The sequence below is a fragment of the Cupressus sempervirens genome, chromosome 3 (genome assembly GCF_028749045.1).
Source record: "Cupressus sempervirens isolate cs-2001-9-10 chromosome 3, ASM2874904v1, whole genome shotgun sequence".
NCBI classification, from domain to species: Eukaryota; Viridiplantae; Streptophyta; class Pinopsida; order Cupressales; family Cupressaceae; genus Cupressus; species Cupressus sempervirens.
Window position 1 is genome coordinate 974,455,991 of NC_143120.1, and position 26,744 is coordinate 974,482,734.

General features: G+C 36.0%; 1 pseudogene; it reads right to left on the minus strand.

Annotated features, from left to right (window-relative positions):
• Nucleotides 1-26,407, minus strand: part of LOC149570003 (peroxidase 49-like) — a 46,936-nt pseudogene extending 20,529 nt beyond the window's left edge.
• Between the last annotated feature and the right edge of the window lie 337 nt (nucleotides 26,408-26,744).

A 26,744-nucleotide genomic window follows, 5' to 3' on the forward strand; every position in this document is an offset into this window, starting at 1 on the left:
CCACCACCAAATGATCCAGTATCCCCACAAAACCATCCACCAAATGATCCTCTACCTCCTCAAAACCCTCCTCAAATCGAGGATTTGATAAATGAAAATCTCACTGAGTTGAGAGGTTTGCATAGAACATATAATAATGTACATGCACTGGCTCCTATATTATCCATGTTAAACACCATAGTCAATAACATTGAAACCCTTACGAACCAACAAAATGTCGCTCTTCATTGGTGTGATGAAATGAACCAAATGTTTGATGATGGTTTGGATTATGATGAGGTCGCAGCCCTCAACATAACCAAAGATGATTTGGCTAGCCTTTTTGCTAACCCAAAAATAGGTATACTAGTTGACCCAAAAAAAAACAAACTATCGATTAAATGGTGCACAAATGACGCCATACATGCAAATTTTTGGGATCGTTGGTGGATGGTCTTTGATATCCCTCCACATGGAAATTTAGACATACCATTTTATTTCCTTAGAAAATTATATGCAGAATTTGTGTTGAAACTTAAAGTGAACTATTGGAGCATGAAGCCCAACATGGGCTTAGGACTAGGAGCTCCTCAGGATAGACCCTCTTCCCAGCGGAAGAAACTTGGCACTTTTGTCCCCCCCCTGATATCTCCCCCCCTCCTCGAGTGCAGCATCTAGATATTATGGCAGAGGCTAGCTCTCAGACCATCAGAGCCATTCATAGGATGAGTAGCCTAATGATATCTCAGGCTAGGTCAGTCATGCCTCCTCGCGTTGATGATGTTGGTGCCAGTTCATCATCGGCTAGCTCATCACACGTTTGCGTGCCTGACACTTGCATTACATGCAAGAATATTTGCTTGGGTCCCATAGGTGATCTTCCTGAGTATCATTTTGTATTAGACGAGGATACACCAGATGCACGTGCAGAGGCTACAGACCTTGATGCAAGAGAGGAGGGGAATGCAAAGGCATGGAATCCTTCAGTGTCAGTACATATATACTTTTTTTTGTTATGACATGCGATTTAAAGTTAATTTTTATAATAGAGTAATTTTAATTTTTAAGCCATACTGACTTTTACATGTATGTGATCTTCATTCATGTTTACTTGATGACCGAGGAGGAGCTCAGACAGATAGATGATGCTACACTCTCGGCCATTTCATTTGGCCTTGAGACATCTACGGTACATTATATTGTGTTCACATTTTTTTTCTATTTGATATTGTAGCATATATGGTTGCTAATCTTTCTTTTATCTTGCAGATACCACCTGCCTCGGGGGGACAAAGTGCGGGGGGTGAGCCAACATGCACTGACAAAGGAAAGGTAATTAGATGTTTTCTAATTGATTAAATATCGATGCATTCTTGTAAAATGTTTGTGGTAATCTCATTTAATTAAATTCTTTATTGTATATAGGGTGTGGCTATTGGCAATGAGCCTATACAAATTCGGCATCCTAGATCATCAGGGATTTCCATTAGCACAGAGAGCCCCATTGTATGTATAAGTATCATTTATTTTTTATTTTTTCTTATTGATGCAGAGGAAAGTATGATTGTTGTTTCGTACAATTTCTGTGATTTTTTTCGTACCAATAATGATTCATGTCTTGCATATGTTCATTACAACTTAAATAGGCTTATATGCACCTGTCCAACCGACCAAGTTGGTTACAAAGGTTTATTTAATCAAACAAATACCAAATTACTACTTTCCCTCCAAAACTACTATGACCATATGAATTTGAAATTCAAATTTCAAACTATAGTTTTTATGCATTCCCTAACTTTCTAAACTATTCCATTGACTCAAAATTGGTCATATGGATTTATTAAATGCAACTAAGTATGAAACTATCCTAAGACTACCCCATATGGCTCTTTTGGCCATTTTACATCATGTTGCCCTTAGGTCCTTACTAGGACTTTTATGACTTTTGTCTTTCAAAGTACATTGTTTATTACATAACTCCATTATTGGTTTTAATATATCCCAATTAACAATCAATGATGTCTTTGATCCTCTATCTTCATCTGGTACCAAGTCTCTCTTAGATGATTTAATAGGTGCCCCTACACCAAATACCCCACCTTCAAAGAAACTCTTGTCCCAAGAGTTAAGGGGTACTATATTCTTTCCTCCCATCCTTCTAGAGGGATGTTTGCAACTTTGCACCTGTAATGTATTACCCTGCACACCTGCATACAAATCATTAGAAACAAAAAGCATTGGATCCTTGTTACTAGTCATGGTAACCTTACTGCCTGCTGATTGTGAACAGTCATGTTTTATCCTTGACAAAGGCTGAATAACTTGTTTTCTGAGGTCATGCTGACCCTGTCTCTTATCCTCCATGGATATGTTCACTTCTTTGTTCACTCTCGTCACCAAAGGACACCATACTATTCCTATCATCACTCCTTTTGTTGTCACTGTCTGCTTGTAAGCAGAATTTTGAGTTTTGTCTTGAACAATCTCATCCTTCATAACCAAAAGAGATGGCTTTAGTGGCAGATCTTTCATATCATGTTTACTCTCCCTCTACTCCTGCAAGTCCACAAACTCTTTCTTGCCAAAACAAATAACTCTTTCCTCATCATGACCAATGAAAGGATTTAGCTTAAACTTCACACCATCTTTGTGTACTATATAAACATTTGATGAGCCAAAATGAATAGTGTTCCTTGAGGCTTGCCAAGGCCTTCCAAGGATTACATGGTAGCATGTCATTAGAATGACATCACATATAACTTGATCTTTATATTCTCCTATAGAGAAATCCACTATTGCTTGCTCCCTTACAACAATATTTTGTGCATCACTGACCGAAGATGCCCTATATGTTCTATCAATAGGATACTTCTTCAATCCTAGTTTATTTACCATTTCATAAGACACTAAATCATCAAAGGAACCAGAGTCTATTATCATCTTACAAATCTTACCATGGCTCATGCAATTTGTCCTGAAAATGGATGGTCCGGTCTCCTTTTGCTGCTGCATTTGTGGTCCTCTTCTCACCATCAAAGATTCTCCTTCAAGTTCAGGGTCTGCATTATTGTACTTCTTTTCTTCCTCTTCTCCTTGGGTCAAGGTGACTCTCCTCTCCTCCTTCCTGAAATCCACACCTTTCTCAGGGCACTTGTAGGATTGATTGCCTACTCCTCCACATGTGAAGCATTTACCTGTGAAAACACTATTACCTCTTCCACTTCCAAATCTTCCTCCCCTGAAACTTCCTCTTGTCTTAGATGTAATCTCTTTTCCTTTATCTTTGTCTTGATTGTTTGAAGTGTCAAACTGACTTCTTACACCTCTTCCTCTCATTGTTCCACCTCCTCTCTAATTTTTTTGCCTCTCATTCTTTCTTTTCAACTTCTCCTCTGCTCGGATTGCCAACTGAAAACATTCTCCAAGTGTCCTTGGTACATTCAATCCTATTTCATCTTGAATATTGTACTTGATGCCATTAATGTATCTAGCCACCTTCTCATCTTCATCTTCCAGTTCTCCCCTAATACTCAAGGTATGGAATTGCTTAGTATAGGACATGACATCCATATGCCTCTGTTTCAAATTGTTCCTTCTTATCTTTATTTGGATTGCTAAATCATATGGCAAGAATTGATTTCTCACCATGGTCTTCATTCTATCCCAATCTGAAATCTTATTCAATCCCCTTTTGATGTAGAGTCTGTAGCAACTACCTTCCATAAGCCAATAAATGGCTATTACAATCCAACTTAGGATTCTAGGACTTCTCACAAGTCCTTTTACCCACTCCGGGTACACTCAACCTCCAAGCCAAACAAGGCAATCCCACTTCAAAATCCTCACCAACTATCACCAGAAATGGAGACAATCATGGACATTGTATTCCAACCCAAAATCATCAATTTGTTTGGTTCCACCAAACTCTCAACACACCTTTGCACTTCTAGGCCTACAAACCTTGTAGCCTTCCAATTAGCTTCTTTGCACTTTTCTCCCAGTATCCCTTAACAACATAGGGACTTCTCCATATGTCCAAATTCCCTTCTTGGCACCTACTAAGAATCCAAAAGCTTTTGGGTTGATCTTGCTCCAGCACCCTCCAAATTGTTTCTTGGTCCCTAGGCCTAGTTGATCAAGTTAGGCTAGGGCTTCAAGGAAGAATGGGCAAGGTGGGTTCCCAAGACCCAAAACACTTAAGGCAATCTCCAACATAGTCAATGCATCCAACTCTAGCACTCAAACTAATCAAAAGTGCCTACAACCATGATTGTCACCAATTACCTTGCAAAAACTGGTCAAGCACATGGGCTTGCTTGACCTAGGGCTGACTTGGAAAAATAGTTGCCCTTCTCTCCAGGCCTCCAACCTCTAGCATTATGTTTCCTAATATCCTAACTTGCATATCCCTCAGTTTTAGAGGGTGCCACCAATGGGAATGCAAGTTAGGGATGCATTTTTGGAAGGGTCTAGGAAACAAGGCTTTTCAGACCACCTTCTACTAAAATGCAAATAAATTTTAAACCCCAACTCCTTTTTGAGTCAAACCAAAACCAAAAGTTTCCTAACTCACCCCTAAAATTATTTCATACACTTAGCAATCATAAAAGTTCTATACGGATCCGTACCAGCGTAACAGCCAAGCGATTACCAAAAAATTTCCAAAAAATTGAAGTTTTTATTATTTTTTCTCCAAACCATCATACACTCTGATCTCCCCCTTTCAACTGAGATCACATATGACATATATAAAGGTCTACATGACCATTGGAACAACCATATAGGTGTTCCCAACCGTAAAACAAACAAACAACCACTTTTTGCTAATATTGTTTAGACTCTAAATACCCTATTCTAAGGCCTTTTGGTCCCATGGAGTCACTTGGTTTATAACCACACCAAAATTCTTGTGGGCCTTACATGTGTCTTTATTACAAAACATAGACCAACTTGTAAAATATGGACCAAACCTTTATTCCAACTTCCTAATCTACTTGAATCCTCGCTTTCATGGAGTGGCAAGGTGTCCGGCAACATAGATACTTGTTCCCCCCTGCCACATAGGTTAGGTGCCCTGCACCACCTTTCCTCTCTCTCATTCTGAACACTAGTCCACCAAGTGAGTTTTGTTCCTCTCAGTCTTTCTTTTGCTACTTTTACCTTCTTATCTGCCTCTATGTCTTCAAGATCAAAGTAGTTCTCAAGGGCCTCTATCCACCCTAACACTTCTTCACTATCCATTTTACCCTAGTATATTCGCAAATCAATATGGTTCTTCCCACCATTACCTTGTATTGCCTTAATGATTCTCATAAATCTCCTTTCTTTAGGATCACCTATTGTCTCATGCTCTTGCCTTGCATTACCAACCTCTTCTTCTTCATGGTTCTCTCCATGATTTCTTCCTCTAACCTCTTCTCCTCTAGGTTCTTGCCTTTCCTTTTCTAAGGATTCTATCCTTGCAATAAGCTTCAACCTCTCTCTTCTCATCTGTCTTTCTTCCCTCACTCTAGATGCTTCAAGTTCTCTCCTCTTTCTTTTCTCTCTTGCCAACTCTTCTCTCAATTCTTCAAGTTCTCCAGCCAGTTGATTTTTAGGAGGCATTTTCACAACAAGTTTTCTTCCTTCCCAAGGGCCAACTCACTCATTCTCTTTCTTTCCTCACCAAGAAATATCTAGACACCACTTATGTACCTTTCAACTTTGGGACACACAAGGAGGAATTAGACACGCCAAGGCTTCAACAAAGGGACCAGCACACTAAGGATCACAAAGACTCCTATGATGACAAAACCTACAACTTATCTACTCCCAAAAGACCTTGTTGATGCTCTGATACCATTTGATGTAGAGGATGGAGGATCTAACCACAAACTTGCAAATTCAAGCACAATATGGACCCAACCCCTATGTTTCAATGGTGTTCCCAAATGCACACAATGCCACCAATGTTTCAACAGACCCTCTTTTCTTAATTTTTCTCCCAAACTTTCCAAAACACCAAGAAAATAAACTATCTTTTCAGATACCCTTTTTTGAGTTTTATAACAAATCCAAAAATCAGATATCACTCCTTTGGAAAGATTGTATGGAACAATGCAGTTTGTCTCAGAATTAGGCCTAATTAGACCACTTTTACAAAGCAAGTACCCTTCAAACTTGAAATCTGACTTAATCCTTTTTCATAGTCTCTATTAATGATCTAAATCAAAGGATTTTCAAGATTATAGGTCTTGGTCACACTCCTAAACACCCAAACTTCAAAACCCTCCTTAAAATGGCTTAAAAACCAGGGCCTACTTGTTCAAAACCCAAAACTCAATTCTAGAACTTCTCCTTCAGCATTAACCATGAATTTACATATCTAAGATGATATTACCACTCATTTAAATATCATTAAGTACTTACAAAACAAAGGATTCTTCAAGTTGCTCTTGAAAAGCAAGCACTTTCATTCAATTTTCTGAGATAGTCCGTACAAATCTGACCCTCCAGGCTATACAATCACAATTTATAAGTTTCAAGGGATGGTTAGTAACCCCCTCAACTACCTCCAATTGGTTTCATTTCTTAACTCTTCATAAAATTTATATTATGGAGTTTCCCTCCAAAAAACACATAACCGTTACTATTCAAATTTCTAACTATTAAACTATGCTTTTAATGGGCTTATTGAACATTTTGACTTGTCTAATGACAAGATATGATCATGAAAACCTACATGAACCTATCAAATGACTCATCTACCATATGAAATCCTAAAATCCTATCTCATGCCCAGTTACAACTTTTTTCCACATATGAGTCCAACATTATAACTTTGTATGCTTCCATGAGCCATAATTGGTGCAAGCATTGCCCAATTAATTTCAAGAGATGCTCCATGACCTCTGTAATGCCTTGGATCTTCAATGTTCCATTGATGAGCATGGGATGCTCCTGCATCACTTATCTTCATAAATAAATTCAAAACTAATTTCCATGATATTAACAACTACTATTTTGTATCTCATAGGAGACTCCTAGTGCACATGAGGTCTGACGGGATAGTTATGTAGATTTGATGACGCAACCACTCACTCTTGAGGAGGAGCCTACAATAGTAAGTTGTAGTTTGAATTCATGATTAAATATGTTATAAATTTAGCATGCTATGAATTATAGTGTTATAGTTTGAATTGTAGATTCATCTAACAAAGGTATTTGAACATATACAGCCCACAATCAGAGAGGTACCAGCATTTCCAAGGGCATACAAGAGGACTCTTGACTGGCGTAGGAGGTCGAAAAGAGAGGTATTTATTATGAAATTTTGATAGTATTAATGTCCATTACGGAAAAGATCATTATGCATTTGAGTAATTCAATGTTAGATACGTAGAATCATATAAATTTAGTAGTCTAACTTTGGGTTTTCCTTTTTTGTTTATGTAGGAAGCATCTGATCCACCTAGTGCAATGAAGAGGCTGCATTTTGATCATCCACCAGCACCCTAGGATAGTATAGTTTTCGTAGGATGCATCATGAGACATTTTGAGATGGCATATGCCACATTGTATACAAAAACATTGATATTATACAAATTCTGATGGCATGATCAGCCACATTTTGTATATGGATCTATGTATTTTGATATATATTTGAGTACTTTGTCTATGGATACATGATCTTTGATATATATTTGTGTAAAATTTTGTCTATGGATACATGTATTTTGATATATATTTTTCTCATTTATGTGCACAATGATATACATATTAATTTAGTATCTAGTATTGTTCAATTTATCGTGGATCATGTGTCATGCCCTAAATTTTAGTAGTAAAAAAACAACAATTTTTTTTTTTTGTAGCTTATGAAGTTGCATAAGAAATTACATATTGTAAAACAAGGTTATCATTGAATAGGAGTTCAAGACTCATGTGGATAGTGTTATCCGGTTGTAACATTTTAGTCACAGGTGGTTTTCAAATAGATTGGATGACAGTCTAGTTCAAGTTAGCATCACGAATCAAATGAGCAAGTTCAAGATAAAACACTCATAAATTAGTGAGGTAATTCATATCCTAACAGGCCTTTGATACTAATATTCTATTAGGGTCTGTTAGTTGTATCATATGGACTAGGTCGTGATTCTAGCATGTAAGGGAAGGGGATCAAAATTACTTATTATCCTCATTACCAATGTACACACATTCATTAATCATTACAATATATATTAATGTGACAATTACTATATGGTGTGGAAGTGTAGTATATCTTAATCGATTAAACACATGTATCTAGAGAATTTAGATTTAGTACTCATCACATGAGCACCCTTAGTCAAATAAGAAAATGTACACTTATCTACCACACTATATCAGATCTAACCATTGGAAATTAGAAAAGATATGCCCCAAAGGTAGCTTCAAAGTCTACATGATGGAGAAGGGGCCACTTGCATTGATAGTATCCATCGTTCAACACATTAGTTACACAACTTATGGAATAAATAATTTGTTTTATGTGCCAAACGTGTATCATGTGCTTGCATCCATATCTTATTGGTTACAGGTCCTCTCGAAGATTGGACTAATACTGAGTCATTTTCTCCCTCTTTACTCTATTTATTCATCCTTGTGCATTCTATCAACATTGCTTCCTCACCAAACTAGCACTCACTACAGTTTCCTAAACCCAAAAATTACTATTTCAATACATAAATTAAACTCACTCTAACAAAAGAAAATTACTAACTATCTAGCTCATCAACTACTAACTAATCTAGCTACATTGCCATGCTTTTACATTTACTATTTTAATTACTATAATTACTATACTATTACATTTACTTTTTACATTATTACATCTAATTATTCACCAAAAGCTCACTTTCTCACTATCAATATTATTATTATCAAAGCATGTTAAGATTCAAAGTACTTAACTCAATAATAATTCACGATCTATATTTAAACACATCCTACTACACCATTGTATTGAGTGTGTCAATTTAAATTTGTTAGATGAATTGTTTATGCAAGGATTAGGTGCAAGCATATAAATAAGGTTTGTATATAACATAGCTTGTCATTCTGACATATATGTATTCATCATTTCATGCAACTAATGTAGTAAAATGTGTACATGAATCATATTATCATTAATTATACATAGGATACATGAGCTGACGAGCTACCTCTAATGACATGCCTATTGACCCTTATTACATACTAGCTAACTAATGCTTTATTCCTACATTACATTTTCAAATTGGTATTTATATTCTATTGACTTTGATATTCTACTAATATCTTCAATCGAATCCACAACATTCATTATCTAACTAACATTCCCTCAAGCCAAATATAAAATTCACTTGACATTAAATCCAACATCTACACAGGTTTGTAATGCATTCAATTCTATCTAGTAACTCTTATCTATCAATGTGCCTTATTGACTAGATAAAACTAGATTTGAGTTATTATTTTAATCCATCATCCATCCTTATCCTTGATTCTCCAATCCCATCATTCTGACAACTTACTTCATATTAACCCTATTATATGTACATCCAACTATCCTAATTTACAATCTTAACACTAATTTAATTAAACCCTTTGTACTTAACATCATGTTCAATTATATATGCATTCTCGTAAACTTATTTATTTCATTTAATTTATTTTCCTATATTGAGCTTTTCCATTACCATATGGTTTAATTGTTACATGTTTCTAAATGAGCCCCTTGACATAAACATTACCCTTAAACTAAGCTCAAATACACTAAGTGTCATTATCCTCTATTCAAGACTTGAAATGATTAAATAATTATCTGATAAAAATAAAAACAAATATAAAGGGTGAATCTCATATCTATCTTAAATCATCATTATTCCCTAACTCTTACCAAGGCCACATTTCTTCCTACACGTGGTCCCCACAAGGTCCCACGTGGGTCATGTGCAAAATTTTGACTAATCCAAGCATTAGGACATCTTTTTCTCATTCCTCCAATCAACAATCCTAATGTGAACAAGTCATATTAAATGTCAACTTGACATTCTCCTAAGTACAAATCCCTTAGGATTGTTATCCCACTCCCCCTTGATTTCAAGTCGACTACCTATGCTTGGGAACGTGTGACCACTGCTGCAAGAAATTTCAAGTTGACTACCTATGCTTGGGAACATGTGACCACTACTGCAAGGAGGGGACGACTAGTGCATAAGACAAGGATGTGACATAAACCCTTTCTTTTATGCACCCAAGTATATTAATGGGGATGAAACCCCTTTTGAAGGAGGCAAGCTCAAGGATAAAATTTTTGACATGACATGTCAGAATGAATGTCAGATTTAACAATACACCTTGGGGAGTGGAGAAAACTTTTTGCATTATGATGGCTTAGGAAATGTTGGGGGCTACTCTAGAAGGGCAGTCAAGATCAATCTTGGCTTTTATTTTATTTTTGAGTTAAATATTTAAATTTTTCATACTCTCTAACATGCACACTAATATGCCTTTATTTATTTAATTACTAATTCATTATTTGAGTGTTGGATGTGACTTAGAGGTCACAAGATTGTAATGTGTACCATTCTGTCACTTAGGAAATATATTAGTCTAGGACACTCATTAGTCTCTATATGCTAGTATTATTTTTATTTTTATTGGATAGCAGTCTAGAATCTGGGAATATTATTTAATATTTTATTGCTCTGTATTAAGGAAGGGATTTATTTGCCTTTACCATACATTTTCCAAAGAGGAAAATGCATGCCTACAACAATGTATCTCATAGATTTTATTATGTCTTCTCTTACAACAAACTTCATTTTGTTATATCATGAAATTAATTTGATGATTTCCTTGCTTAGAATTGCATTAAGCTTGGTAATTAAAATCAATGTTATCCATGCATGTGATATGAACATAAAATTTTCCTTCCAAATTATTGAGTGCACAACAAGATTGTAAGCAATCTACTAAGTTTTAAATTTATACAATCAATGGTATCACATAACATCTATGGATTGTTATTATCAACTAGTCATTTACAATACCACAAGGAGAAAAAAAAATTTCACATTTTCAAATGATAACAATGATGTCAAATCAAATCTATGACTCGTAATAATGCTTTCATAACAATATAAACTCCAAATGAAACATGCACATACAACCTTATCAATTATTTCCTCTACACGTACATTAGGTAACAATGATACAATCTCCTTCCATCACAATGGGGCAACATAAGAGACTTTTCAAAATCATAAGGAACATGAACATTGAAAGATATGGACAATGAGTCATAGTACAACAAGATGCACAATGGTGTCACACTAATCTACATGGAATAAACACCATTCAAGCACTCACATGAATGCTACTCCACAATGCAATGCAATGCATACTCCATTGATAAACTCCACACTTGCATATTTGCTTAACCATGCTAAAAGAAAGAAATAGAAAAGAAGCAAGTTTGAGATACCAACCTTGGTCCAAGATAGGGTAAGGATAGTTGTAGTAGAGCTCCCCTAATCTCCCTCCAAAACCTAACTGTCTCTAAAATTAGAGAGTGGGCAAACACCCCACTAGTTTGGCCAAGACCCTCCAATAAAGCCTTCCCACTAACTTATTTTAGCAAAAACACTAAGCCACTCCATCCTTACAAACTTGTCTCCTCTAACGGTTCATTGATAGCCCTCACGAGCTCTGAGTTATGACCCTCGAAGGATCGACCTCAAAATGCACTTAGAGCACCTTGGAGACTCCTCGGTACAGGGTGGCTGCAAATGATGGATGGTCTTCATGTCCAGAACAAGGGTGTGACTAGGGTTCACCCGCCCATCTGGAGCTAATGGCACTAGTGATTCGATGCCAAGATCAGCGATTTCAAAGTTACACTGTGGTGCACCTATGAATTGAGGCACACTGTGAGTTTTGGCATCGAGCGAGATCGTTGTGCTAAATCCAAACGGAATGTGATCTCTCAAAAATGAGATAGGTTATTTTAGACCTCAATATCACCATCTTGTAGCACTTGATAGTTCATTGATAGCCCTCACAAGCTCTGAGTTATGACCCTCAAAAGATCAACCTCAAAATGCACTTAGAGAACCTTGGGGACTCCTCAGTACGGGGTGGCCGCAAATGATGGATGGTCTCCATGGCCAAAACAAGGGTGTGACTAGGGTTCACCCACCCATCCGGAGCTAATGGCACTGACGATTTGATGCCAAGATCAGCGGTTTCAAAGTTATGTTGTGGTGCACCTATGAACTGAGGCACACTGCGAGTTTTAGCATCAAGCGAGATCGCTGTGCCGAATCCAAACAGAATGTGATCTCTCAAAAATGAGATAGGTTATTTAAGGCCTCAAAATTAGTGTCCTGTAGTATTTGATAGTTTATCGATAGCCCTCACGAGCTCCGAGTTATGACCCTTAGAAGATCGAACTCAAAACGCACTTAGAGAACCTTGGGGACTCCTCAGTACGGGGTGGCCACGGATGATAGAGGGTCTCCGTGGTTGGAACAAGGGTGTCACTATGGTTCACCCATCCACTCGGAGCTAATGGCACTGACTTGTAGCCATTAGGAGTTAGATTTTGAAAAGTTGTCAAGAAAGGTTGACCCCTTTGACTTGTATCATGAAAGGTTTCTTTGTGCCTTGCTTGATTGTTTGAAGACTACTCCATGTGTCACTATCTTTCTTGGAAAAAAATTTTCTTTTGAACATCAAGCTTGCAATATTATCAATTATTGTCAAACTTTTTCAACCAAGTCAAAACGTCAAGTGCAAATATTTGTTTGCAATTTTTGCTAAGGGGAGTTTCATAAATTGACTTTGATTTTCTATGTCTCTAGTGCTTGAACATTCTTAAAATGGCTCTTTGGTCTTAGAGCTATTGGTAGTCTATGACATGCATACTAAGAATTTCTTTCACTAAATGGTTTCCTTGATCTATTGACTACACTTAAATTTGTTCACTTGTCATCTCTCTTTCTTTATCTACATTGCTATTTGGGATTTTTTCATAGCTCTTGACTTGAGTCACTAGTTTTGTAACCTACTTGGACAATTTATTTGACAAGTCACTCATTCATTTCTACCTCTCTTTGACATGTGAACACTCTACCTCTCTAGTTCGGACATCAAGTTATCTTGTGTCACCTTATTAGCTTCCTCTAGTCTCCTTCATGCTTTATTATCTATCTACCACTATGGTATTCAAACCTTGTGCTACCAAACCTCAACCAAATCTAGATGATCATGATATCCTCCATGCCACTAAAGAGTTTCAAGATCTATATGTTCAATACAAAGAGCTAGAAGAGACAAATAATCTTTCTTACCTTCATCTCTCTAAGCACATGATAGAAATCAATTCTAAACTTGAGAAAAGGTTAGAGGAGAATATTGCATTCTTAAATTAATCTCCCTTAAGACCTTTACACATCTTCTTCAAGGTGTACATATTCTATGCCAAGACATCAAATATCTTCATCTTCTAGATCTATAGACCTCTTTAGAGAACAAGCAAGTGATACCTCCTTTGAGCCTATGCCAAACTTTCATTATGGACCTATCTTTGCCCAAGATAGTGATGAAGACATGGATGCATTCTATTCACTTAAGAAACAACAAAATTATCATGGAGAAATTTTTGAGAGAACTTTTACTCCATTGGAAGATTCTCATGATAACATCTTGCAAACACTTCTTGATAATGAATCCATCACATTACTAGACAACTCTAGACCTTATGAATCCAAAATCAAACCTCCATGGTGGAGAAATTATCAGTATTGCCACTTCCATGGAAGAAAATTTCATAAAACTAAAGATTCCATAGTGTTGAAACATAAAATCAAAGATCTCATTTATGATGGGATTGTTGATACCTCTAATGACTCATGTGTCACAAGATCATGCTGATGAACCTATGTCAAGTGATGATTTCCTTGACACCTTCACTTCTTATAACACTAATGAGCCTCCTAAAGTGCCAAAGCTTTCAAAAATGCCTCCACCAAACAAAGAACCTAATTCTTTCCATATAGACCATGCGTACCCTCAAGGGCTACAACTAAAAGAAAATCAAGCTAACCTTCACTTGTCTGCAAACCTTTTCCATGCTACTAAGACTAAAGATCCTCAACATTCATGCAATACTATGATTACTATGCCCACTTTAGTGTAGTGGCTGCCCCTAGTCTACATTTTCTAGTTACATTTCTAATATCATTGCCAAACTCTTTTAGGCCAATTTATGTTTGATGATTAGTATTATTATTTTAGAGATTATCATATGTTGTTTTACACTTAGTTTATTATATGATGAGATTACTTGGTACTCTATATTTCATGCATGTATGATGATTATTCAATATTTTCAGTTAACAATGATGTTTAGTTAGATGGTTTATTATTCCATGTGTTTCTTATGGATACTTACCCCATACTGCATGTGTATGGTGTGCGTGTTTGTTTTATTTATGTATGGTGTTTCTGATGTGGTTAAGGAAGGGAGTCGTAGTCACCTGCTAGTCAGGATCTACACGATGCACCACTTCCTACCATTGTCTGTTTAGCTTAGAATATTGTGTTTGTATATGCGTAAATTTTTATGCAGGTTGCAGGTACCGGGTATCGACTTCCCTGAATTGCTAGGATGAGTGTACCCTATCGCATTGTCTCAATGGTAAGAGAGGGGAGATAACTCTTAAGTCCAATTCCTAAACCCTTTAGCCAATTGTCCTAATTAATAATTAGGACAAGTATCTGAGTTAAGTACCCTCTGAATGCATCAAATGATGTAATTTTGGGATTATAACCTTTTTGTTTTGTTTTAGTATATGCTTTTCTATGTTGGGTTTTCGTATGTTGTTATATGAGTCCTTGATGTGTTTTCTATTAATTAAGTCTAATTAAAAAGATTAATTAATGATTTAATTTAATAGAGAATTATTATGATATCTTTATATTTAATTAATTAATTAATTAAATAAAAGAATTAAATTTGGAGATTAAAGTTCAAAGATGAATTTAGAACAGAGTAATATTTATTTAATTTAATAATAATATATTTGGAGTTCATTTTTAAATAAATGCTAAATATTATTGTTATTTAAATTAATTAAATATGTTATCAATTAAGTTCTAAAATAAATTAAAAGTTGAAAGATATTAAATTATTAAGAATTCTAGATCGCATGATCTAAGCATGAGTTTAAATATGAGAATTAAATTAAAAGATTAAATTATAGAAATTAATAATGTTATTTTAATTTCTTAAAAGTGTACATAAGATTAAAGTAATAAATTAATTAAGAATAGAATTCAAGTGGAATATTAAATAAAGTTATTTAATAATTCAACTTAATGTGCATGAAAGTTGAATGCAAAAAGATAAGAAAAGATAATAAAGGTTAATTTGGAGTTAACTGAGTTGTGCAAAGAGTCTTCTCGAGTAAATGCACAATTAGTGCCCCGATTTGAGGAGAAATTGCTTATCACAACTTTGGGGGTTCATTTTGGGGGGATACAAATTTGGACAAGGAATTTTGGGAGACAACTTTTGGAAGCAAATTTTAGAAGGCGAATTCAGAAGAAGGTTATTGAAGAGGAGCGAATTCTCTTACAATTTTTGGAGATTGCATAATAGCATCAGATTGAGGTAGGGTCTTGTGTTTGATCACAGGTTGAATTATGCAATTTGATAATCTTGTCTTCTTCGTGCTTGTGGATTATCAATCCGAATTGTCTGGATTTCACTGTTTGATTCTTTCGCTCTCTTATGAACCTTATGATACTATATTGTATTTCACCTATATAATAGAATTGGAAGAATAAATCAATTTGAAACCCTCGTTTCTAGATTAAGAAATTATTGTATTTAATTTGGGTGGGATCTGAAATTAAAAAAATAAAAAATAAAAATAAACAGAATTGTTTAATAAATTTTGTCTATTTGTAATATTTTTTTTTAATATAAATAACTAGAATTCTTTTTTAAAAAAAAAAATTAGTTAATATTATAACAAAGTTTTTATATTTTAAAAAAAATGAAAAAATAATTTTTAAAAATAATAATAATAACAAATATATAAAAAAAAATATATAGTTGGTGGGGCAATTACCCCCACCCGTGCCTTTTTAAATGGCAGGCCGATTGCGGCAGTAGTCATGCGTTGCAACATTATATGGCTGGCCGACTGCTGTGCAGTCGTACCTGCTAACGCAGGCCGACTGCTGCAGCAGTCGTGCGCTACAACCTCGCCTGGAGATAGCGATTTAAAAATTGCTATGTGATGTGATTTTCAATATTAATTATAATGTTATTAATAAATTGTATTATAATAATTTTATTATTATTTTTATAATAATTTTTTTATAATAAATAATTGGAGGATTAAACTCAAAATTTTAGTTGTTAATTAATTAAGTTAAATAACTATTTATATGTATATAAATATAAAATTGAGAAAATTGTTAATGATTATTGATTACGTAATTAATAATTATTAGATAATTATTAATTCAAAAATGTATATGAAAACTGGAATTGATTTAAGCTATTGGTAAATAGTTTTTAAATAATATAGGTATAATTAGCTTTTAGAACTTCGATTTTTAAATGGGTTTTGGATTTATTTATTTATTATTTAATAATCAAATATTATTATTATTTAATAAATGAAGAAATGATTATTATTACTTTTAAGTTGCATTATGATTAATTATGAGAACGGGTTAATTCGTTGGGGTAAGCTGTGAAACTTAGTTGTTGAAATATACGTTAATCTGCAAACTGAAACCTTTATAATATACTTTCAAAGTCAAATCCAATTTGTGAGACTTTGACGTTTTCTTTGTGTTCTCTGTATTTTGGGGTTGTTCTAGTATTGACCAGTTTAGGTTGTTACCAGAGGCTCGGGGTTTTGAATGTGATGTCATGATGGTTTGGTCTCGATCTTTCTTAACCCGACCATGGTAATGTGATGAAGTGCTCTATGACATGATTGTGTTTACTATTTGTTATTGGTTTCCAGTTTCCTGGTGTGAAGCTAAAGTGTATATATTTGAGATACCTGACTTAACCATTTTCGAGTCTCGATCAGTTATATTTGATAACCATTTTGGAGTCTTTGATCAGTGTTGTAATTTACTATTGGGATACTTTCTGGTTGCTCATTGGAGAACCATTGGATTTTTTTAATTTATCATTGATGCCTTCAGTTGCTGATAGAGAACTGTCATGATCATATGATTATTATTGGATGCTTATCTATTGCTCATGAAGAACTGATGTAATTTTGTGGCTTATCTTTTATGATGTTTTTTAGTTGCTTGTATAGGACTGAGGTGGTTTTATTATGATTCTTTGATTTATGTTTTCATGAGCCTAGGGTAGGTTATCTATGTGTAGAGTCGGGAAGTGGCTTGCAATGGGGGTCGGAGCCCTAAGAGGCTGCCTTGAGAAACCCATTGTAAGTCATTTTTAATAAGTGAAAACATTTACACTAAATGAGAGAAAATGAACCTAACAAGATAATTGTATGTTCTCTCCCATGCCATGAGTGCTAGTACAGACTAGGATGGGGTAGAGAGAATGCTTGGTTACGACCTTGCACTCCATAGTATGCCTCGTCAGTACGAGAGGATACTAGTGGCCGCAGGATCAGTAGGGACCCGGGATTCCTAAGGGATTGCTCGGGTAACTTCTACGTGACTTTTGCGATGACACTTTCCCGCTTGCATATTAGGTTTCCTACGTGTCTTGTGGTACCTCTGGGATTTAGATGTCGATCTTTTTAGGAACCCTTGAGTTAGCATACTTATAGGATTTCCTGGACTTAGAGAGTACTTATGATTATAGGTTTTGTTATCCTATTTGGGACTTGAGACTATCTCCTCAGCGCGGTGGGAGTGGACCATTTAGGTTCCACGTGGTCGGGTGGTAGTGCTTTTACTCTTACCATTGAGATCCGTTCCGTGGTCACCGTGGCTGGAGTTTTCGTGATTGGCATTTATCTTCACTATGTTCTTGGATTATTATGATGGATGGTTAGATTTTATGATAGATGTTTTATCATTATGGATGTATGGATGTATCATGTATGGTGAATAGATTCATATATTTTTACTGTACTTTGTATCATGGATTTGAGGATGTTGTATCTTGATCTTTACATATGTATATTCTTTTAACCCTTTCATACCCTGTGACTTGTACAGTGGATGATTGAGCATTCCGAATTAATTTGTCGAGAGGCATTTGGAACAAATGTATATTATGGACATGGGGCTTTCTGATTATTCTTTCATATGTATGTGATAGTTGTTAGACTTAGAATTAATTAAATTTAAACGTGACTCAACGTCTTGGGATCTTTAAGAAATGTAACTTACAATGTATGTTTTCGATGATTACATGTTATTGCTTCCGCTACAATGTGTATGTTATACTTTCTTACTTTAAAAAATAAAAAATGTTTAGCTAACTTAGTGAAACTTTAGGTTAATTCTTTTGGATCCCTTGGCGGGGCGTTACATCTGGTATCAGAGCCCGAGTTTCTACATTGGGAGCTCTGGGTATATTGGAACGCCACTAGTGTTAACTAGTTGAATAAAAATGCAAACCTTAAATTGAAACTTGAAACTAGTTGAACTAAAACATTATGTAAACTATTAGTACCTATTTTTCATACTTCAACACTTAAGTCTTCAAAACTGAAATTATACTTAAACTGAAATTATAGGTAAACTGAAAATTGAAAATATCTTATTTGCAAAACATGTGTCTTTTATCTATGTGTTTCGGTAGTATGTCTCATGGTTATTTTAGCATCTTGTGTCTTGGATATTATTGTAGGATGGTATCTGGGATGAGATCTTCCGTTAGAGGCCCTAGCCTTGGTCGTGGCAGAGGTCGTGGACGAGGCAGAGATATCAGTGTTCATGAGTCTATCCACGAGAGCCCCATTCAGGAAGAGAACAGGGAAGAGCATGTTAGTGAACATCAGGAAGAGAACCACGAAGAGGGACATGCCGATTCTGAGGAGGTTGATCTGAGGCAAATGATGCGAACCCTTATTGATCGCTTACCTCCTGTTCTTGAGCAGGATAGAGCACACCAGGTTGGACATGGGCATAGACGTAGATCTAGGAGTCCTCAGAGGGATTGACATAGATCCATAGTATCTTCTCAGATGAAGGATTTTCAGAGGTCCAAGATCAAGCCCTTTAATGGGCAAGGTTCTAGGTATGTAGCTGAGCAGTGGCTTATTGCCCTTGACAGGATTTTTGCTATGCAGGACTTTGACAGTAATGTCAAAGCGAGATTTGCCATTACCAATCTAGAGTTATTTGGGGCCACCTGGTGGACTTTTGAGGAAAAGAAGTTGGGCATTAACATGGGTAGTGTCACTTGGGAGATTTTCTTGGAGAGTTTTCATGAGTGATTCCTACCAAAGGAATGGAAGCAGCATAGAGCAGATGAGTTCCATAACCTGAGATAGTTCACTATGACCATTGTAGAGTATGAGCGCAAGTTCTATGAGCTCATGCCTTTTTTGGGATTCAGTGACAACCAAGCATAGTTGGCACAACATTTCATTCGAGGCTTGAACAACCATTTTATTGGGGGTGTTAAGGTATTTGAGCCTAAGACCCTCAAGGATGCGGTACATCGAGCTATCCTGGTAGAGCAGAGTGTCAACTTTGGACAAGGGGGTTTTGTGGGAGCGCCTACTATAGCAGGATCTAAGGGCAACCACAATTCCAGTGGAATCAGGAAGCCGCCCTTCCCTAGGAGGAATCAGGATTCTCAGTAGCAGCCTCAGCAGCATAAGAGATTTTACCCTCAGGCACAGAGTGGTGGCGGTGGATCCAACTCTAGGATCAATTGCAATGCTCAATGTAATAGACAGAATCAGCAATCTCGGCCTGCACAGAGGAGCCAGTCTTTTGCTAGCAGGGGTAGCCACCAGCGGTTGAATGCACCACCTATAGGGAGAGGATCTGGTAGAGGCACAGGATGTTATTTGTGTGGACAGATTGGTCATATTGCAGCGTACTGCCCACAGCGAGCATCTCAGTATTCAGGACCTAGGCCAGCAGCATCTGAGCCTATAGTCGGAAATGCAGGTGGATCTCATAGATTATTTGCAGCGGTGGATCACCGTCAGGCAGACCATCAGGGGACAATAGTTGAGACTATAGGAGCTATCCGAGGTACACCTCTCTCTATATTATTTGATTCAGGTGCTACAGATTCTTTCATTTCTCCATCTCTAGTTGATAAGTGTAAGCTGGAGTCGGTTAAGCAAGATCATGGTTGGCAAGTGGAACTAGCCTCAGGCGCTAAAGTTTCCACAGATTCTATAGTTCATAAGTGTGGACTTAGCATAGGATGGTTTGAGACTTCAGTCGATTTTCGAGTTATTCCTCTTGGCTCCTACGATGTGGTCTTAGGTATGGATTGGCTTGGCTCTCATAGGGCTAGTATAGACTGCAGAAAGAAGACCATTATGTGTCAGGATGACCAAGGGAAGGATGTTGAGATTGTGGGGATACCGAGGCCTATATCCCTACAGATGATCTCTGCTATGCAACTAAAGTGAAGCTTTCGTAAGGGATGTCAAGTATTTGCTGTTACGGTAAATGAGCTAGATGAGGAAGACTCTATGAGGAAGACCCTAGATCACCCTATTTTACAGGAGTATGCTGATGTCTTTTCGAGTGAGATTCCAGGCATGCCTCCGAAGAGAGACATTGATTTTAGCATTGAGCTCACTCCAGGAGCAGAACCTATCTCTAGAGCTCCTTACCGTATGACCACCCAGGAGTTAAGTGAGTTGTGTTTGTAGTTAGAGGAACTTTTGGCCAAGGGTAGTATTCAACCTAGTGTATCACCATGGGGAGCTCCAGTGCTCTTTGTGAAGAAGAAGGATGGTTCTTTGCGCCTTTGCATTGATTACAGACAGCTGAATAAGGTGACAATAAAGAACAGGTATCCTTTACCAAGGATTGATGATTTATTTGATCAGATCAAGGGGGCTACAGTGTTCTCTAAGATTGATCTTAAGTCAGGATACCATCAACTTCGCATCAAGGAGGCTGATATTCATAAGACTGCCTTTTGAACTCGCTACGGGCATTATGAGTTCACAGTGGTACCCTTTGGGCTGACGAATGCTCCATCAATTTTCATGTGCTTAATGAATGGGGTGTTTCATTCCTATCTTGATAGATTTGTTCTTGTGTTCCTCGATGATATACTGATATATTCTAGGTCCCAGAAGGAACATGAGGAACATTTGAGTTTGGTTTTGCAGTGCTTGAGAGATAATCAACTTTATGCCAATGCGGCGAAGTGTGATTTCTTTCAATTAGAGATACAGTATTTGGGACACGTTATTTTAGGCGAAGGTATCTCTATAGACCCTGTGAAGATCCAGGCAATAGTAGATTGGCCTGCACCCACTACTATGTCAGAGATTCATAGTTTCATGGGTCTAGCTGGTTATTATCGTAGATTTATCCAAAACTTCTCCAGAATAGCACACCCTATTACCTCCCTTCAGAGGAAAGGAAAGAAGTTTCTTTGGACAGATAAATGTGTAGAAGCATTTCAGAAACTCAAGGAGCTTCTGACTAGTGCACCGATCTTAGCAGGACCTGATCCAGAAGGTGATTTCATGGTGTATACAGATGCTTCCCTTGAGGGTATTGGAGCAGTTCTAATGCAGAATGGTCGAGTGATTGCTTATGAATCACACAAACTCAAGGATCATGAGTTGAATTATCCTACACATGACCTTGAGTTAGCAGCAGTAGTTCATGCCTTAGTGAGATGGAGACATTTCTTGTTGGGGCACAGATTTGAACTACATAGCGATCATCGTAGCCTTCAGTACATATTCACGCAGCCTAATCTGAATGCTAGGCAAAGGCGTTGGATGGAGTTTTTGTGCGAGTATGACTTTGAGGTAAAGTATATCCAGGGGAAGGAGAATGTAGTAGCTGATGCTTTGAGTCGCGGGAAACATGTGATATCATCTATGACTCTTAGTGTCGATTTGAGGTGTCAGATACTTAAGGCACTCCCCACTGATTCATGGTATCGGGAGGTGTGCAGTGAGATCAATTCAGGGAGACTGTTGGAGGGTAAGTTTTCAGGCTATGTCCTAGAGTCAGATGGCCTTTTGAGACATTCAGGCAGGATCTATGTGCCGCTACTGGATGAGCTTCGCATATTGATCCTATCAGAGGCCCATCGTGCACCTTACTCGACACATCCAGGTGTCAAGAAGATGCATGCAGATTTGCGATGTTTATACTTTTGGTCTGGAATGAAGCGTGACATTGCTGATTTTGTGGCTAGATGTCTTGAGTGTCAGAGGGTCAAGGCATAACACCAACATCCGGCAGGACTTTTGCAATCGAATCTCATTCCTTCATGGAAGTGGGATATCATCTCTATGGATTTCATAGTAGGATTACCTATGACCCCTCGTCGTCATGATGCTATCATGGTCACCGTTGATTGGTTGACTAAGGTGGCACATTTTGCACCAATCAGGTCTTCCTACACTGCAGCTTCTGTAGCTAATATCTTCATGCGTGACATTGTGAGACTACATGGTATTCCTCGAAAGATCATTTCGGATAGGGATCATGTTTTCACTTTCGCATTTTGGATATCACTAAAGCATGATCTTGGAGCGCAATTGAACTTCAGTTCAGCATATCACCTAGAGAAAGATGGCCAGACAGAGAGAGTGAATCAGGTTCTCGAAGATATGTTGAGGATGTACGTGATGGATAGGCAGACTCATTGGGAGGACTATCTCTACCTAGTGGAGTTTGCTTACAACAACGGATATCACAGTTCTATTGGCATGGCACCTTTCCAAGCCTTATATGGATGCCCTTGCCGTACACCTTTGAGTTGGGATAGCCTTGAGGATCACATCCTATTGGGTCCAAAGATGCTTTGTGACATGGAGCAACAGGTTGTGCGTATTCGAGAACACTTGACAATGGCACAAGATAGGCAGAAAAAGTATGATGATGCACATAGGACAGATAAATAGTTTGCTGTGGGAGAGAAGGTTTTCTTGAGAGTGCTTCCGTGGAAGAGTCTGATCCGTTATGGAAAGGGCTCAAAGCTAGCACCTCGCTTTGTGGGACCATTCGATATTCTTGAGAGGATTGGTCCAGTTGCCTATCGTCTTGCTTTACCACCCAGCCTCACTCGCATTCACGATGTTTTCCATGTTTCAGTACTTAGACAGTATATCCCTGATGTTGTACATATTCTTGATTGGAATGCATTGCAGGTAGAGGACGGGCAGCTGGCTTTGGAGCCAATTCGTATTCTGGAGCAGCGGGAGTTGACCCTCAGGGGTCAAACCATAGAGCAGGTAAGGGTCCAATGGGACCCTACTGATGACTCTTCAGCTACATGGGAGGATGCATATGGATTACGGGATTTATATCCCTATTTGTTTATAGGCTTCCAGGAGTAAGCCTAAGTCTAGGGGGGGTGGATGTAGTGCTTGCCCCTAGTCTACATTTTCTAGTTACATTTCTAATATCATTGCCAAACTCTTTTAGGCCAATTTATATTTGATGATTAGTATTATTATTTTAGAGATTATCAGATGTTGTTTTACACTCAGTTTATTATATGATGAGATTACTTGGTACTCTATATTTCATGCATGTATGATGATTATTCAATATTTTCAGTTAACAATGATGTTTAGTTAGATGGTTTATTATTCCATGTGTTTCTTATGGATACTTACCCCACACTGCATGTGTATGGTGTGCGTGTTTGTTTTATTTATGTATGGTGTTTCTGATTTGGTTAAGGAAGGGAGTTGTAGTCACCTGCTAGTCGGGATCTACATGATGCACCACTTCCTGCCATTGTCTGTTTACCTTAGAATATTGTGTTTGTACATGCGTGGATTTTTATGCAGGTTGCAGGTACCGGGTATCGACTTCCCTGAATTGCCAGGATGAATGTACCCTATCGCATTGTCTCAATGGTAAGAGAGGGGAGATAACTCTTAAGTCCAATTCCTAAACCCTTTAGCCAATTGTCCTAATTAATAATTAGGACAAGTATCTAAGTTAAGTACCCTCTGAATGCATCAAATAATGTAATTTCAGGATTATAACCTTTTTGTTTTGTTTTAGTATATGCTTTTCTATGTTGGGTTTTCGTATGTTGTTATATGAGTCCTTGATGTGTTTTCTATTAATTAAGTCTAATTAAAAAGATTAATTAATGATTTAATTTAATAGAGAATTATTATGATATCTTTATATTTAATTAATTAAATAAAAGAATTAAATTTGGAGATTAAAGTTCAAAGATGAATTTAGAACAGAGTAATATTAATTTAATTTAATAATAATATATTTGGAGTTCATTTTTAAATAAATGCTAAATATTATTGTTATTTAAATTAATTAAATATGTTATCAATTAAGTTCTAAAATAAATTAAAAGTTGAAAGATATTAAATTATTAAGAATTCTAGATCGCATGATCTAAGCATGAGTTTAAATATGAGAATTAAATTAAAAGATTAAATTATAGAAATTAATAATGTTATTTTAATTTCTTAAAAGTGCACATAAGATTAAAGTAATAAATTAATTAAGAATAGAAGTCAAGTGGAATATTAAATAAAGTTATTTAATAATTCAACTTAATGTGCATGAAAGTTGAATGCAAAAAGATAAGAAAAGATAATAAAGGTTAATTTGGAGTTAACTGAGTTGTGCAAAAAGTCTTCTCAGGTAAACGCACAATTAGTGCCCCGATTTGAGGAGAAATTGCTTATCACAACTTTGGAGGTTCATTTTGGGGGGATACGAATTTGAACAAGGAATTTTGGGAGACAACTTTTGGAAGCAAATTTCAGAAGGCGAATTCTAAAGAAGATTTTCAGAAGAAGGTTATTGAAGAGGAGCGAATTCTCTTACAATTTTTGGAGATTGCATAATAGCATCAGATTGAGGTAGGGTCTTGTGTTTGATCACAGGTTGAATTATGCAATTTGATAATCTTGTCTTCTTCGTGCTTGTGGATTATCAATCCGAATTGTCTGAATTTCACTGTTTGATTCTTTCGCTCTCTTATGAACCTTATGATACTATATTGTATTTCACCTATATAATAGAATTGGAAGAATAAATCAATTTGAAACCCTCGTTTCTAGATTAAGGAATTATTGTATTTAATTTGGGTGGGATATGAAATTAAAAAAATAAAAAAATAAAATAAAGAGAATTGTTTAATAAATTTTGTTTATTTGTAATTTTTTTTTTAACATAAATAAATAGAATTCTTTATATAAAAAAAAATTAGTTAATATTATAACAAAGTTTTTATATTTTAAAAAAAAAGAAAAAATATTTTTTTAAAAAAAATAATAATAATAAATATATATAAAAAAAAATATAGTTGGTGGGGGAATTACCCCCACCCGTGCCTTTTTAAATGGCAGGCCGACTGCTATGCAATCGTACCTGCTAACGCAGGCTGACTGCGACAGCAGTCGTGCGCTGCAACCTCGCATGGAGACAGCAATTTAAAAATCGCTATGTGATGTGATTTTCAATATTAATTATAATGTTATTAATAAATTGTATTATAATAATTTTATTATTATTTTTATAATATTTTTTTATAATAAATAATTGGAGGATTAAACTCAAAATTTTAGTTGTTAATTAATTAAGTTAATTAACTATTTATATGTATATAAATATAAAATTGAGGAAATTGTTAATGATTATTGATTACGTAATTAATAATTATTAGATAATTATTAATTCAAAAATGTATATGAAAACTGGAATTGATTTAAGCTATTGGTAAATAGTTTTAAAATAATATAGGTATAATTAGCTTTTAGAACTTCGATTTTTAAATGGGTTTTGGATTTATTTATTTATTATTTAATAATCAAATATTATTATTATTTAATAAATGAAAAAATGATTATTATTACTTTTAAGTTGCGTTATGATTAATTATGAGAACGGGTTAATTTGTTGGGGTAAGTTGTGAAACTTAGTTGTTGAAATATACGTTAATCTGCAAACTGAAACCTTTATAATATACTTTCAAAGTCAAATCCAATTTGTGAGACTTTGACGTTTTCTTTGTGTTCTCTGTATTTTGGGGTTGTTCTAGTATTGACCAGTTTGGGTTGTTACCAGAGGCTCGGGGTTTTGAATGTGATGTCATGATGATTTGGTCTCGATATTTCTTAACCCGACCATGGTAATGTGATGAAGTGCTCTATGACATGATTGTGTTTACTATTTGTTATTGGTTTCTAGTTTCCTGGTGTGAAGCTAAAGCGTATATATTTGAGATACCTGACTTAACCATTTTTGAGTCTCGATTAGTTATATTTGATAACCATTTTGGAGTCTTCGATCAGTGTTGTAATTTACTATTGGGATACTTTTTGGTTGCTCATTGGAGAACCATTGGATTTTTGTAATTTATCATTGATGCCTTCAGTTGCTGATAGAGAACTGTCGTGATCATATGATTATTATTGGATGCTTATCTATTGCTCATGAAGAACTAATGTAATTTTATGGCTTATCTTTTATGATGTTTTTCAGTTGCTTGTATAGGACTGAGGTGGTTTTATTATGATTCTTTGATTTATGTTTTCATGAGCCTAGGGTAGGTTATCTATGTGTAGAGTTGGGAAGTG